Source organism: Hemibagrus wyckioides, linkage group LG21 (assembly GCF_019097595.1).
Source record: "Hemibagrus wyckioides isolate EC202008001 linkage group LG21, SWU_Hwy_1.0, whole genome shotgun sequence".
NCBI classification, from domain to species: domain Eukaryota; kingdom Metazoa; phylum Chordata; class Actinopteri; order Siluriformes; family Bagridae; genus Hemibagrus; species Hemibagrus wyckioides.
In genome coordinates this window covers 3,963,472-3,981,274 of record NC_080730.1, presented here as the reverse complement: position 1 = coordinate 3,981,274, position 17,803 = coordinate 3,963,472, and the positions used below count along the sequence as shown (strand labels likewise).

Genomic DNA, 17,803 nt, shown 5'->3' with positions numbered 1-17,803 from the left:
ATAATGCAGAGTGTTGCATAAGTATTCACCCCCTGACTTTTTTGGACAGCTTCCTGTAGGCAGACTCTGACATCTTCTCTCTACCCATTTTAGAAATAATGGATTTAATGTGCAGGATTTTCCAACTTTATGATATATATATATATATATATATATATATATATATATATATATATATAAAGCACCAATGATTTAAACATTCTTAGCACTATAATGCTGTTTCTTTATGTTCTAATCACATTCCTATATCTTCTATAGCTTATTTAGAGGGGCAAATACTTACGCAATCTTACAAAAACTTTCTTCATCGTAAATCATTTTGAAAACTTTGTCGAAAATAATAGCTGTTTTGTGTGTATTTGTGACGTATAATCCAAAATAAGTCCAATTAACTTCCAGAACCGTACAAAATGCGGATGGAAAGGTTCATGGGGGGGGGTCAATACTTTTGCAAATGCGCCGTCATAGCATAACGATTCTGAAATAGTTGTATTTACAAGACTGTAAATCAGAATCAGATCAAATCCCGAGGGTTGATTGTGTAAAAATGTGCTTTAATACAGAATCGCTTCGGATTATGGTTGAAGTAACACTGGATCATGTTCGAGTATCATTGAGGCAGACTGGAAAATGATAGAAGTGACGTCCAAGGTGTTTAGATTTCTTTATTATAAAATTAAACAGCTTACTTGAGAGTAATACCTGTGCTTAAGTGCTGGAAAAAGGGTCTTTACATTTCCTCTAAAGATCTGAGCAAAAGCTTTAAAATCTGAAGTCAAGGCCAGTGGATAAATTTTTGGTTTGGTTCAAATGCGGCGCATACACGTACGTTATAGAAAAGGAGGTGAAAGTAAGGAAAGGAAGTGTGCCGCTCAGCTTTTCAAATCAAATTAGTAGAGGGAAACATACACAAGTAAAGCCATATTAAAATGAATTGAAAGTCCATGTGAATGTATTTGCCCAAATCCAAGCATGGCCAAAAGCGATAACAGACAAACCGGACCCGAGAAATGATTAACGACTAACTAAATAGGGACGGCTGATGAATAATTAAATTGAATAAATACGCGTGTAAGCGCCGTCTGCTTTCCTCGTACAATAGGATTTATTTTGGAGGGGAAACACAAAAGGAAAGTGACGTCAGGGCTTTTGTGGGAAAAACACTGCCATAGTTGTGGTTTTCTTTCACACAAAAGTGAGGAGAAGACAGCATGAAGTCTAAAAAAAGATAGGACACCAGTTCTTCCAAGTGTGTGTGTGTGTCTGGACATGTCCCTACAGGCTGTACGAATACAGAAACATGCATGACTGGAGGATCTGGCTTGGTGACATGTGATGTTCTTCCCCAAAAGGCTAAAATAAATTGTATTAAACGTTTATTAAGACTGGGAACGAGAGTCAACACCCTGTTCACTTAAACCAGATGTACTGCTTTCCAGTGCGAACATGGACCTGAGCTATCCTCCCTCCCTCCCTACCTCTAGGTGTTTGTTAAAGCGTAACACTGAGAGCGTGTGGGTGTGTGTTGGTGTGTGTGTGTGTGTTGGTGTGTGCTGCTACAGTGATGTAAACATTAGAGTCATTTACACGGCGAGGCTTGGCTCCCTTCCCCCTCGAAGGCTGTAAATATCTTTGAAACAAGTCACATGTGCTAAGACAGTTTGCTGCGTCCCAAATTACGTTCCGCTCACTATGCACCCTAGAGTCTAGCGTATTTATGTTAGAAAGGTCGTACCGTCTCAAGCGTTTTTTAGTAACCGGAAGTATAAGCTGTTTCCCAATCGATGACAAATGACGTCAGATGCGTGTAACGTGACGCCGCTTGAGTAGCTTTAGCAAACGAATACGCTGAAATTGTAAAATGTTCACAAATAAATCACACAACGTGAGTGCAGTGTGTTAAAAGACAGAGAGACGTTTCGTCGACCGGAGTGGCATCGGCTATCTTGAAATTTTTCCCCATCCAGCGTCAGCACCTGGTAGCCCCAAAATCTTTCCTTATAGGGATGTGGTAGCTTATTGGTAGCTTACTGACTGGAAGGTTGCGAGTTCGAAAGTCCACTACTAAGCCCCTGAGCAAGGCCATTAACCCTCAGTTTCTCAGTTGTATAAAATCCCTCTGGATAAGGGCGTCTGCAAAATGTTGTAGTTGTGTGACAGGGAAAGTTAAAGAGTGTTTTCCTGATCAGACTTTTGACTGTATATAACGTCAAAGAATTAGCATTATATAAATATACAGTATATTAAAAACTTACTCCAGTGTGGATAACAAGCAGTAGGCTGCCTGACTTCACACAACAGCATGCTAGTTATTGCTGGATATTTAACCGACGTATTGGAAAAACATTTCCTGGAACAAGGATTTCAGTGATGGTCAGAGATCCTCTGATTCGGTCAGTATGCCGGTCGATAACATTAAAAGGATAAGCCAAAGATTGTGTTACACAAATTGCATGAAGCCAAATCAGATAAACGTGGTGGTATTTAATGTATCAAACCACGCGAGATGTACTTATAATGCTTTCATATCCCGAGATCTGTTGTGGCCTAACAGCTGGACTGAGAGACGTTTTCCAGCTGGTGAGGAAAAAACGAATCAATTCTCCGCTGGCGGGGATCGGATCGCTGAATAGTCTTACATCAGCTTCGGCTGCATTCATCTGCAAGAGGTGAGATGAAAGATGGAAAGATCAAAAAGCGCTGATGAGGAATTCAGCACCCACTGACCCGCAGCCACGGGCCTTGTCCAAACTAATACAGGTTATATTAAAATACATGACTTTTTTCTCCGTTTTTTTGGCCTCCCAACCACTCAGGTAGTGCTCTCGGGGCAGGTTATATCTGAAAATGTCATTTTCGTATTATAATATGAATGGAAATGGTTGTGTCTCATCCTGTGACTGGCTCCTGATGGTCATGTGATCGTGAGGGACATTCATGCGAGCGTGTTTGTTGGTGATTTCTGTTTGAAGAATAGTATCCATTCTGTTGTATTTGCATAAAAAAGAGGCACTATCCCTAAAGAGCTGTACCACATGACCTCACACACACACACACACACACACACACATACACACACTCTGGAAGCTTGTCGAGAAATATAAAGAGAGAACCAAAAAAAAGTCTCAAAGCTCTGACTGCACCTGTTCATTCATGTAATTATCCAATCAGCCAATCAGGTGGCAGCAGCTTCATGCATAGAATCATGCCGATACGAGTCTAGTTCAAATATCAAACATCAGAATGGGAAAAAATTGATCATTTTTTGATCATTGATCAAAAATTGACATTTCGATTTATTAGCTTGTCAGTGCCAGAAAGGCTAGTTTGACGATCTGAATCGAGCTGACGATAACTCACTTACCAGGCATAACATTATGACCACCTGTCTAATATTGTGTTGGTCCCCTTTTTGCTGCCAGAACAGCCCTGACCCGTCCTGCACTGTGTATTCTGACACCTTGCTATCAGAACCAGCATTAACTTCTTCAACAATTTGATCAACAGTAGCTCGTCTGTTGGATCGGATCACACGGGCCAGCCTTCGCTCCCCACGTGCATCAATGAGCCTTGGCCGCCCATGACCCTGTCCATAAGCTGCAGTTTTGGAGATGCTCTGATCCAGTGGTCTAGCCATCACAATTTGGTCCTTTTTCGCTCAAATCCTTACGCTTATCCAGTTTTCCTGCTTCTAACACATCAGCTTTGAGGACAAAATGTTGACTTGCTGCCTAATATATCCCACCCACTAACAGGTGCCATGATGAGGAGATACTCAGTCTTATTCACTTCACCTGGCAGTGGTCATAATGTTATTCCTGATTCTTGTAATCACTCTTAGTGAGCAGAGAAGCATCTCAAAATGTCAAACTTAAGAGTCTGATGAGCTACAAAAGCAAAAAAGGTTCAGGCAAGAACTAAGAATCTGAGCTAGAGCTTTGACAGAACTGCACAGATTTGAATACTTGGTCTTTTAAACTCTTATGGTTTTAGGAAGTTTTTCTTTCTATTCTTTGCCACTGTCGCATCAGCTAAGCAATGGGGATGGATGACAAAAACCAAACAAAGCCATTCAGGTGGGACCTTTTACTCAGTTATGTCTAAATATGGGCATATTTCAGTTGTAACAGAACACAACATCTGGCATATTTCCACACAGAGGCTTTTACGGTGCAAAATATTACCATGTCAGGTAATCGTTTTGCTACGATAGTGTTATTTTTCTCCACATGTAAATGAGAATAAGCTTTCAACAACAAAGCTACAGCGATACGAGGGTGATCAAAGCTACAGGATGTAAATGAGGAATCGTTTTTTTTTTTTTCCAAACATGTCTTCGGCTTCACCATGAGCTGCTGTGAAACACAAAGCACCGCAGGAGGTTAAATATCGCCGTCGCTGTCGGCTTTTTCTTTTTTTTTCAGTTTACTGAAGTGAGATTGGTGAATTAGGGAACACCTGTTTCGCTTTGCACCCATCTGTAAACTTCACTGCACCCCTTATCGCTCCTTATCGCAGCGTACCATGCAGAACAAAAACAAGCTGATAATTGCCTGCATGCTGAATTGTGCAGAACGTTTCTCGAGGCTGGTCTGAATGTAATCGCAGAGTGGAAACTTCCAGACTGCCTCGGCTCAATCTGACACCGTAGAGAAGCTTCCAGTGCCTTGAAGTGCAGTCAAGAAGAAAGAATCCGCAGTATTATGAAACCCTGAAATAATATAGAAGCTCAACTTTGTTAACTAATTTTGTCAGCTTTTAATCATAATTTAACTGTAGTGCAGTTTCTCAATTTCTAAGAAATTATCAGTATCAATAATCAGTAACGATGTTTTAGACTTCAGGTTACTGCACAAATATACTGACCAGGCATAACATTATGACCACCTGCCTAATATTGTGTTGTTCCCCCTTTTGGCTGCCAAAACAGCCCTGACCCGTCCTGCACTGTGTATTCTGACACCTTTCTATCAGAACCAGCATTAACTTCTTCAGCAATGTGAGCAACAGTAGCTCATCTTTTGGTCAGCCTTCACTCCCCACGTGCATCAATGAGCCTCGACCGCCCATGACCCTGTCGCCTGGTTCACCACTGTTCCTTCCTTGGACCACTGTTGATAGATACTGACCACTGCAGACCGGGAACACCCCACAAGAGCTGCAGTTTTGGACATGCTCTGATCCAGTGGTCTAGCCATCACAATTTGACAAAAATGTTGACTTGCTGCCTAATATATCCCACTCACTAAGAGGTGCCATGATGAGGAGTGTTATTCACTTCACCTCTCACTGCTCATAATGTTATGCCTGATCGATGTATCTTGAACAGGATTGTTAACTCATTTATTGTTAATTCATTTTTAGATTTAATCAGTAGCTTTTCATTTACAATTCTGGCATTATCCAGAGCCACTTACATTTTTATCTCATTTTATACAGCTGAGCACCTAAGGATTAAGGGCCTTGCTCAAGGGTCCAGCAGAGGCAGCTTGGTGGACCTGGGATTTCGAACTCACAACCTCATGATCAGTAGTCCAACATCAGAACCAAAAACCTACCACTCAACACCTTGATTATCAGTTGATTAATTAATCAATTGATTCATGAATTACTTCATCATCTGATTCATTATCAGCTCTAATCATCTATTTATGATTGTTGACTTTTAAATTGATGCATCGATCCAGATCTGATGGTCAAGCCGGTGATGTTTAGTCTTACAAAGCCGGTAGCCAATTCCAGCCCAGGAGGCGGAGTTTATTGGAACACATTTATTACACACATTCAACGCTAGAGACGAATACGCAGGTTTTCATTCTAGTCCCTGAACAGAAGGAAACCAGAAGAAATCTTCTTCTTCACCATGTTATGCCTGCGTAATTACATAAGAGAGAGTGATCTGGTGGAAGAGTCCCAATCCTCTCATGTACCTACATCTGGCAGAAGTGAAGCTGATAGCAGACCTCTGATGTAATTAGGAACTGATCCGTATCTCTCTTTCTTTCCATTTTAGATACAATATCAGTGTCCGAGCTCTAAATATGGGAGCGGGTATCGATCCCGTAGCGACATCTTCTTGGTAACTGGGCCGATTCTCAGCGTCGCCGAGTTACAGGAAACATGAGACATGATTGATGTCTCTGTGTTTACGTGTTGTATCATACATCATCGTGTAGAAGCTGTTGAGTCGGTAATATTACTGCGTGTCTATTTTATTTTAAGTTATTATAAGAATGACAATGAGAATAGCTCCATTATGTTTACATCTACAGTATGTTTTCTTCAGGATCGATAAAGTTCTAGTTTATTGGATCAGAACCCAGCTTCTAATATGGCAGGTTAAAATCAGATACACATCTAACTATATATTCCCTCGTGCATCCTCAGTAGTAATGGGTTCTGTGGGGGGGGGGTGACATTTTGATAAGAAAAAATAAATAAATGAATAAAAGAAGGATCCCATCTCAAACCAGCTGATTACAAAATCCAAAAATTATTTTTTTATTTAAATTTTTTTTACAATTTTAAAAGTGACCCCACCCCACCCCCGGGAAATTGTATAGTGACATCATAGTTATGCAAATATGAATATTTTTTTAATTCAACAGATTTATACAATGATCCACAAATTTGATTGGATGAGCGGAGTTCCAAGTGTGTTTATATTTACTATTACGGCACCAGGATGATCGTTTGTGTTGGCTGTATATAAAACCCCACCTCCTACTGCGGTAATTCCTCGGTTGCTAAAGTAGAGTTAGCGACTTTAATCATCAGCATGAAAAACATGGCAGACTTTTAACTCAAAATATTAAAGCTTGTCCCAAAGAAAGGAGGCACGAATCACTGTGATCTAGCTAACCCACTAGCTAGTGAGTGAGTACGGCTTCTTCGTGATCTATTTCCACAACGGAGCAAAAATAAACACATTTGGCAACCTGGTGTCCGAAATATAATTTACTCTATGCTGATTTTTCCAAAACATGTTTTATAAGAGCAATATCGAAAGAATGCGTAATCACAGTCACTTTGTGTGATAAGGGTGGGTGATGACGTACATTTACTAACAACCTGCTGGCAAAACTTTAGGGTTGCACTTAAAACTGACATTAAGGTTCGTTTGTGTACCAAAGTAAAAGCATGTCACGTGCGCGAAAAGTTCTTCACAGTATACAAGCCATGCCTTAATCTCACTGCATGAGATTGAAATGCTGAAATGTTTTATAATCGAATATTTCCATTTAGAATCATTTTCAGGATGTATTTGGGAGATATTTATAAATTCCTTGGGATCTCCAGGATTTACGTTCTATAGCGTACGTATATAAACTCATACATAAACCACAACCGAAAATCAGCTGCTTCCATTGAGTTGGTTGTTTGTTTATTATATATATATATATAGTGTTATCACAATAGCTGTGATATCTCCGAAAAGTGTATTGTGAAATCATTTATCACGATATGGATCGTATGTCTCGTCTCACCCAGCTTTACCCTGAGGTCCAATTATGTAAGGTGCAATGTTTTGGTTTGGTTTGGTTCTAAGGTGCACTGTATTGTATACACGTTCCCAAGTGAGACATACTGTATACAGTTTACATTTATTTCTGAGAGCTATACAGTTGCATATGTAGTGGACAGTAAATGCAAAACTACTTCTACTAATAATAATAATAACCTAGTAGTATGATGATTTTAAGGAGTCATGCTCGAGCCCTTTAGATGTTTCATCTAATGTTCCTGCATTACATAAGTAGCTCCTGTGTTACTACAGCAAGTCAGTGTGTGCGGTGGATATTATTATAATCAAGGCAACAGTGTGATCAACACAAGCTCTGTAAACACACACGTCAGGGTTAAACAGCTTACAAGAACAACAAGGCAAACACACACACACACACATCACTACTGTCATTTCCGTCCCTAACTGAATTTCTACTAGTTTGTGTTGTGTTAGCTGTTCAATCCTGGATGCATTTTGTCTATTGTCTAGCCTGACAATCTGGTCTTTCACGCAGGCGGAAGATGCGACATGCAAACACACCGACATCCAAACATGACATAATATTCAAATACGCGACTTCCATGACAACGATTTTAAAGTACAGATGATTTGAATAAATAAAAATATAAAATAATAAATAAATAACTGCATGAAAAAGGAGCAGCAAAGATCAGTGTGTTAGTATTAGAATTTATTTACCTACCTGATATCACGCGCTCCTCCGGGCGCGGAGAGTGAGCACGAGCGACCAGATAAGTGTTGCGCGCGAGAGACGCTGCGGTGGCAAAGAGCGCGCGCGCCTGCCTGCTTGCCGAGCCCGCGAGCACCGGAGGAGGAGCAGATCGCCGAGAGAGAGAGAGAGAGAGAGAGAGAGAGAGAGAGAGAGAAGGAGGAGGATCTACTGTAGGAGGGATGAGGCGTTTCTCTCCGCGTGCCTCTGCGCCTCATCGATTTTCCGTCCTTTTTTTTTTTCTTTTTTTTTTTGCGCGTGCAATCAGAATACAGCGACCGACCGGCGCAATCTTCCAATCGATCAAACCCAAGACGAGGAAGAATATCGCGATTATGGTAACAGACTTCCATAAAACACACAGCTCCCCTAATGCACTCTGTAAGCCCTCGGAATCTGTACCGTCATGTTTTAATCCTTTACACCATCATGGATACAGGAAAACTGACCAATCCTGGGCAGCAGTGATGACAATTTTACAATCAGTTTCTCTTAACACCACGAAAAGACTGACCTTTCTAAAGAAACACGTGCAGTTAGGCTTCCTGTGTAGTCAGGTTGCCTCTGCCATGAGGTTGAAGGTGTTTTCACACTTGAATACTCTGATTACTCGAGTGTGCACTCGGATGGAGGAGCTCATTAACGCAGGTTGGTGTTCGGATACAAGGATCCTTCTGAATCGTGATGCAATTCCGTGAAGCACTTTTCTGCACGTAGGTTTACGAAACGCTAGGTTCATTCATTTCCTGTTTTTTTTTTTTTTTTTAATGTCACCTGCAAACCCGGAGCTGATACACAAGACATGCCTTTTTCCCCACCATAAATGTGCTCGGTTATATACACTGACCAGGCATAACTTTATGACCACCTGACTAATATTGTGTTTGGTCCACCTTTTGCTGTCAAAACTGCCTTGACCCATCATGCACTGTGTATTCTGACACCTTTCTATCAGAACCAGCATTAACTTCTTCAGCAATTTGAGCAACAGTAGCCTTCTCTCCCCACGTGCATCAATGAGCCTTGGCCACCCATGACCCTATCACCGGTTCACCACTGTTCCTTCCTTGGACCACTTTTGATAGATACTGACCACTGCAGACCGGGAACACCCCACAAGAGCTGCAGAGATGCTCTGATCCAGTCGTCTAGCCATCACAATTTGGCCCTTCATCAAACTCTCTCAAATCCTTACACTTGCAATTTCTCCTGCTTCTAACATCAACTTTGAGGACAAAATGTTCACTTGGTTCACAACAGGTGATGTTAGTTAGTATTACTAACTAACGCCATGATGAGGAGATCATCAGTGTTATTCACTTCACCTGTCAGTGGTCATAATGTTATGCCTGATCAGTGATATAACCATTTCCCATGCATCACGAAAGAAGGAACAGAAAGTAACGTGACGAGATGAACCAGTCACGTTACTCAGCATGCGGCGACGGTTATCTTCCACACCTGAGGAACTCACACCTAAGAGAACCAGGCATCAGATCTCTGTGGGACAAACATTAGCTCCAAAATTTACTTGAATTAGTGTTTGTAAATTGGTTCGTTTTTGGTCATTCAACCAAAAGGTCAGACTTGTAACCAGTCTGTAATTTTACAGTGCTGTGGAATTGCTTTTTTTTTTTTTCTTCATAATAAAACCTTGCTAACAGACAGAAAATGATCCTTATTACCATTTTTATACACAAACCCAGATTACGCCGATTGCTGAGGACATTTTGGTTAATTGTGGGTCTATCGCTAAGCGACTGCTATTGTATAATCTGACGTTATTATACCGTCTGTTACAGAATTCAGCCAAGAAATAACCATAAAATAATAAAAAATCACACGTGTTCAGGAGCCCTGTAGTGTTATAGGCTTTGATCAAATTTCAGATTGAAATTGGGTTTTTTTTTTTTTTTTTAGACATCACAGATGGGGAAATAACACAAAAGAAGCAAAACACACGTCTGACATTATCAGACGTGAGCAACATCAGGCTTGTTGGTTGAATACAATCACATTTGGTGGAAAAAAATGAGAAAATTATCAAAGAAAAATGGCCTCGAGGCAAATGTAAAATAAAGACGTGGATCACAGATGAATTGGCCTTTTTTATACTGGTTAAGACATCATGATGACATGTTTCAGCCCCTGAAGAATACACCAGATTAACAGAGAAATGGTCATGGGTAGAAAATAAGTCTTTGAACTTGATTTGAACTCCTCCCTGGATTGGAACGCTGTGGTTTGAATGGGGAGAAGGCTTTCGCATGCTCAAACCTATGAATACAAATAAGCTCGAATGAAAAAATGCTCTCCATGAAGTAAAGCTCCTACAAGTGTTTCCAATCTTGTTTGATGCGACATGAAGAGTCTGAGTACGGTTCGCACATAGACTCCGGTCTCAGTACTATAAAGTCGCCTTTCTAGCCGTCGCCGTAGTAATAACGTTTATCAGCGTGTGGCGCAACTGGCATTCCAAATCGCTTTTCTTTGCCGCTGAAGTGAATCGTTCTGGAGGGAGATTTGGTTTGGATCGAAAAATCCAGCATCATATCATACGGGATGAAGGACAAGCTTCTTTGCCAAAGAGCACACACTGTGAACTCTAGTGTCTTTACTCTCTTTGGTAGTCGCTGCACCGAGTCGCTCCATATTTGCATGAAGTTCAACTTTTCTCAACTCACTGGACGCGCCCACATATAACAGTGTTGTTTTCTGCTGGGGTGCCAATATTTTTGGAAACAGTGGGTTGTTTTCCAGTAATATTGTACATTCAAAAAACCTTAAGGATGATGTAACACCTTTAACTCGAACTATTACTCGTTGTTCAATTTATTATTATTAATAATAATAATAATAATAATAATAATAATAATAATAATGATAATAAAAGGGTGTCAATATTTTCGCAGCCAAATACAGACAGGCCTTACTGATATTTCAGCTTATTTATTAGCCAGATGGATGACATCCTGTATATGCAAAGAGACACACAAAACTCCTTCAGTCACTCCCAGATCCTTTATGTCGGGGAAATGTCACAACAATTTTCAATGAAAAAATGGGTCATTTGGACCGTCATAAAGTGCATCCCTGATTGATTTTTCCGTCTCTAGGACGCGTCTCGGGCCTGCGACAACAGCTTGTCCTTCGTGCAAACAAAATCAAGTGCCTGTGTCTAGCAGTTTAGCCCCCGTGCGTCACTGTGTGTTTACCTACAGATGAGCCTTCGGTGGAAAAGTACAGCGAGCATCGACAGCGTCCAGCCGAGACACTGAAGAACGACGGAAATTCGTTCTTTACAAGACAAACAGGTTGTGTACTGCGAGCGTCATGATTAACTAAAGTCCTAGTTGTAGTATAAACAAATGCTCATGTGCTTGTGTTTGGCATGTGTGTGATAGAGGACCTCTGCTTACTTGTAGATGTGAAAGTACCCCAATATAACCTCAGCAGGTTATATCGGTCAAATGTGTAGATTTGGCTGGAAATGTTTGGGGAATGTTTGTGAATTATCTGCTCTAATCATATCCGTGCAAATTTCTATTATATATGATTATTTATTAGATAAACTATATTGCCAATGTTTTGCGACATCTGCCTTTACATGCACTTGAATGTAATGTAATATGGAGTTGTCCCGCCCTTCGTAGCTATAACAGCTTCAACTCTTCTGGGAAGGCTTTCCACAAGGTTTAGGAGAGTGTTTATGGGAATTTTTGACCATTCCTCTAGAAGCGCATTTGTGAGGTCAGGCACTGATGTTGGACGAGAAGGTCTGGCTCACAGTCTCCACTCTAATTCATCCCAAAGGTGTTCTATGGGGTTGAGGTCAGGACTCAGTCAAGTTCCTCCACACCAAACTCACTCATCCATGTCTTTATGGACCTTGCTTTGTGCACTGGTGTGCAGTCATGTTGGAACAGGAAGGGGTCATCCCCAAACTGTTCCCACAAAGCTGGGAGCATGAAATTGTCCAAAATGTCTTGGTATGAAGCTGAAGCATTAAGAGTTCCTTTCACTGGAACTAAGGGGCCGAGCCCACCCCCTGAAAAACAACACCTGAATTCAATGATTTGGAGGGGTGTCCCAAAACTTTTGGCAATATAGTGTATGTCACACTGTGATCATAGCTGTTTATCAATACATTCTTTCTGACACCTTCATTTCCATGAACTAGGAACTTCCGTAAGTCGCTCTGGATGAGGCAGTCTGCCAAATACTGTAAAACGTTCATGTTTCTTTGACTTGATGTTAATAAGAGAAAAAATGCAGCTTGTCATGTTCCAGAGAAACAAGACAAAGTATCAGAAAATTTCATTCTACAGAAGGCCAATGCTTCTGCATACAGCATATACAAAAAGAAATAAATAAATAACCTCTGTTATTTATATTTGAATTCTTCCTAGGGCTACGTGCTTGAAATAACACCATAGAAATAATATTCTGAAGTAATCCTAATAAAAGAATAATAAAAAGAAGAAGAAAAAGAAGAATGATACAAATAATAGTAATAATTTTTTATTATTTTTTTTTCCTATCATTTATTATTATTATTATTATTATTATTATTATTATTATTATTATTATTAGGTCTATAGAAATCTTTTTAAAATATTTTTTTATACATTTCAATTTTAATACATTTATTACCTTTTATGTTGTCTATGTATGGACAAAATATGGACTTAATAGAGTGAAAACAGGGCAGAGACTTAATTAATGAGGGATTTGAGGCAAAATGTCAGCAACAGCTGCAATTAAAAATATGGGATTTAAGAAGGTCAGAGTTACTGTACCACCTTAAATGACTTAAATATCAGTGCTTTTTTAGGCTTTGTAAGTGTACATTAATATGTGCGCGCACACACACACACACACACACACACATACACACACACACACACACACACACATGGAACCAGACAGAGAGGAACAGTAGCTGTTTCTTTTCCCAGAGGAGCACCTGATACACACTCAACAGCTCATTATCTAAGCCCCAGGTACTAATGTGTGCTTTCTTTAATGTGGGAAAATGCTGACCAAATACATCTCTGTGCTCTGTGTCTCACACACACACACTCACACACACACAGAAAGAGCAGTGATAAATAGATAAATATTACCCGAACAGAAGAAGAGCACTGAAGTTTATCAACACTAACTGGTCGTGTCAGCGGTGTTTGATTCCTGTTGCCCTTCAGCAGGTATTAACCAGGTCCGATTCTCTAATCCAATCCCCACGAGCGGTCACAGAGGTCAGGTTTTAGAAGAGCAAGAAAACAGACACAGCTTGAGCAGCTCAAAGATCGATGCTCATCAGATCACAGACGAAGAGCTTCAGCATCACAGTCACGTCATCGCTGCCGTCTGAAACAAAGTGAAAGGTGCTGGGGGGTCAGATTATACCCTCTCTGGTCGTCTCGGGTAGAAAAACTTTATTGAAATCTATTTGTGTGAGAATATTTTTTGCTGTGATTTTGTCTCCAGTCTCTGTAATGTGAAGTCATCATTAGGCTTTTCTATCCTATTGGTTGCCATAGTAATAATGTGGGTGGAGCAACTAGTGTTTCAAATGAAATATTAAACATTCATGGAGGGAGATTTACGAGATAAAGGAGAAGCAGCATCTTAGTCATGGCTCACGTGCGATCCAGTTCCCAACGGACCAACACAATATTAGGTATGTGGTCATAATGTTATGCCTGACTGGTGTATATTACAGCACAGTTTTCTTCACATATCCCAGCTAAGGAAGTTAGGGGTCAGAGCACAGGGGCAGCTATGACACAGCACTCCTGGACCAGAGAGGGTTAAGAGCCTTGCTCAATTGCCCAGCAGTATCAGTTTGACCTTTTGATCAAAAACCCAGACCCAGACCTGTGGGCAGGGCAAACTATCCCTGTCCTGTCAATCACATTGACACCAGCCAATCAACAGTGTCTGTGAGATGAAGTATTAGGAAGAGGGTAAATAGAACACACTTTACCTCTCCCAGTGACACAGCATGAGCAGCAGTCTGAAATGATGCTGTTAGCCTTTAATACCCTGCCTTTTGGTAGCTGTTACATGATTGGCTGGTGGATAGAAATCTGCAAAACCAAATCCAAGAGGAAAAATTTCCACAGGCAAATGAAACAATGGACTATTTTGTAAATTAATCAAGCTACCTAGGGCCCTTGATGATGAGGGAAAGTCTTGTCTGCGTGAAACCGTACCAGAAATCCTCAGCTGTAATACTTCCAGGTGTGGCGACGCCGGACATATCCGAGTACATGTCCGAAATTTCGCCTCCACCAGTCAATTCCTGTTTCAGGATGGTCAGACGACTCTGTGGCTGGGGAACGTCATGTTTTAGAAGACTTTTTGTCTCCTCTGTCTTAATATCATTAATGTAGTGTAGTTATGAGACATTGAGGTGCTGCCATTTTGCACTGATCTAACATCAGCGTCTCGGACTTGAAGACTTCAGCTTGTCTGTAATGATAGGCAGGTGAGGGATCAGCGTAAACGGACAGCTTGTCTCTGGGGTTTTTTTCGTTTGGGTGCAGTGCAGCATGGAGAAGTGCTGAAGCAAGGCGAATGCTGATTAAATGCATCTCTCTCTCTCTCTCTCTCTCTCTCTCTCTCTCTCTCTCTCTCGCTCACACCTTTAATATTTCTCCAGCCAAGCTTTTTTCACTCGAACCTGATGACTCTCAATTGCGAGCGCGGATGAATAGCCGATCGATGCCGTACCCTTCAGTGGGTTTGGAAAACAATTCACGTGCTGCTTAGTGTCAGGCTGCGATGAACAGGAAAGGTGTCCTGCTGTAAAAAATAAATAAATAAATAAATAATGCTAATTACAACAATTCGGCTTCATTAAAATGACAGCATCCTGGTCACAGTTAATTAATCAATGATCAGATTTTATTTTTTTCTAAAAAAAAGCTATATATATATATATATAATGTAATAAAAATAAAATAAAATAAATTATAAGAAAAAATTGGTAAAAATATAAGAAATATCATTTTAAAAAATAATAATAAAATTAAATAAAATATTTTAAAAAGTGACAAATTATCAGATGCCAGTGTAGGACAACAGGACAAAAACTGAGGGTTATGTAAGGGCAATTATTCACCCATACATTCAACATACGCCCTTATGCAGAGTGACTTACAATTTATCTCATTTTTATATAACTGAAGGTTAAGGGCCTTGTTCAGGGGCCAAGCAGGGGCAGCTTGGTGAACCTCACAATCTTCTGGTCAGTAGCCCAACACCTTAACCGCTATGCTACCACATCCTCACAAACTGAAGTCTCTACATTTTTACATTCTCTACTAGCGTGATCAACCTGCCCATATTTAATATCCTTCCATTTTATTCAGCAAAGCTAAACTGATTCGGCATTCGAGTGAGATACGCAGTTGATCCTTTAACATTTTTCAATCATTTTGTGTTCAATTAGCAGAAGACGAAGGAAACATCTATAATATGAAAAGTTTCACATTAAATCAGAGCGAGTATGTTGATCGGATTTCCCTAGAAGGTATTAATCTCGTATTAAAAATTGAAGGCAGGTCTATGTAAACAGAAATTTTGATGATTAGTAGAAAAAGATTTAAACCTTCGGGAATTATCGAGTCCAGATTTACGTTTCTCTCCGTCGCACACGTCCGGTTAGTTTCAGTGAAATGACTGCATAAGGAAAGAATGTGCTGTTATATGAAAATAATAAAGGATACTGTGGTATGATATCAAGCCAAAGATGATTAGTTTCCAATAACACCCAGTGTCCGTTTCTAGCGCAGGAATTCGCCAACATTCTTTTCAAAACCGATTACTTTTTTATCCGATTATAGATACATTCTGTACTCCAAGAAAAGCTCCTGTTATTACTTCCTTATAGCAAACATCCTGTTTAACAGTAAAAAATCATTTCTCTGCGAAACCAGAATGAGAAATCCCAAACTCCTCAGAAGAGTCAAGTTCCACCTTCCCAAAGCACTGACACCGGAGACTCCTTCCATTAATGCGAAATAAACAATTCCACACATTTTTAAATTAATTTGAAAAATACAGTCCCTACGAAGGAGTTGTTACTATAGCGACGATAACACATTAGAGCAAGCGCATGAATATAACCCTGTGATTTTTGTCTGTCGGAGCTGCTGGGACAGAGAGAAATTAATCAACACTTTCATTCTACAGCACTGACTGAGGAAGGTAAGGTCATGAAATTGTAATGTGTGTGTGTGTGTGTGTTGTTATTTAGCTCAGTTCGCTCTCCTTTAAAGAAAATGAGCCTATGGTTTGAAGCTGACCTAGCATTCTGCTTCTACGTGTCTTCTATCATTTTATCAATAATAAATAAATTTTTTCTTGGAGATTTCTCTAATTAAGATGTTTAGGGATGGTAATTATTATTATTTATTATTATTATTATTATTATTATTATTATTATATTGTTTTTAATTATAATAATTATTACTTATATAATTATTAACCCTAATTATTATAATTGTAATTAATAAATTTAATTAATTAGCATTCTTCACACAGTATTTCTAGTTTGGCTGAACAATGTCCTCTTTTTACTCTTCCTCAGTATTCGTAACCTGTGCAACAAGCTAATAAATTAATTGATTATTAATTATTATCATTAAGAGGATAATTTATTGTGATGTTTGCTTTATATATTTAATTTTGCACTTTCTGTTGTATTTTAAATGTGTTAACAGATCACATTGAGCAGCTAAGCATGGCAGAACATGTCAGTGTGTGTGTGTGTGTGTGTCATGTTAATTTTCCTCAAAATGGTGCCTTTGGGTTTATTTATTTATTTATTTATTTATTTATTTATTAATTCATTTATTATTCCTTGATTAATTGGATGTTATTAATTCATTATTAATTATTATCATCAACTGAGGAATAATCTGAAAACATTTTTAACAAGCTCTGATTCCCGCTTTCTGTGGAAATCAGGATTACTCTTAAAACAGCGAAATCCTTGGAGATTAGAATATTATGTCAAACTTTTTTTTTGCATCAGAAATTACCCTGGCAACAGAACGCAGCCGGTTGACATTGCGCCGTCCCTACCATCAGCTGACGTGCATCTCTTGGCTCTAATCCACAGCCGCTGCTGCATTTGGGAATTTTTCAGGAACCTGGCAGCCGCCGATAAGGACAGCTGGGTCTGCTCATTTGTACTGTTTTCAAAAGACTCAGAAGCAGCCTGCCGCATCCTCCCTGTCTGCTCTCCTGTTCTGCTCTGCCTCCTGAACTGGAAATACGTGTTGTGATGTCTCCACTCCTCTATTCTCTAGCCGAATATCTTTATTTTTCATTCCTCAAAACAGTGGACTTCTCGGGATCACGACAATCTGTTTGTGTTCATTATTTCTTATTTAACTTCAAGTGATGCAGCTGATGGGACAACTGTTTGTAGCTGCTACATCGATCAGGCATAACCTTATGACCACCTGCCTAATATTGTGTTGTTCCCCCTTTTGCTGCCAAATCAGCCCTGACCCGTCCTGCACTGTGTATTCTGACACCTTTCTATCAGA

The 17,803-nt window shown here is 39.8% G+C and overlaps 1 protein-coding gene across 10 annotated transcripts in view; it reads right to left on the bottom strand.

The window, feature by feature from the left end:
- LOC131342293 (band 4.1-like protein 1) overlaps nucleotides 1–8,369 on the bottom strand; it is a 94,240-nt gene extending 85,871 nt beyond the window's left edge. For all 10 annotated transcript variants that reach the window (XM_058373016.1, XM_058373013.1, XM_058373014.1 and 7 more), the window contains exon 1: nucleotides 8,211–8,369. The gene's annotated coding sequence lies outside the window, so the exon portion shown is untranslated. The remainder of the gene's footprint in view (nucleotides 1–8,210) is intronic.
- Between the last annotated feature and the right edge of the window lie 9,434 nt (nucleotides 8,370–17,803).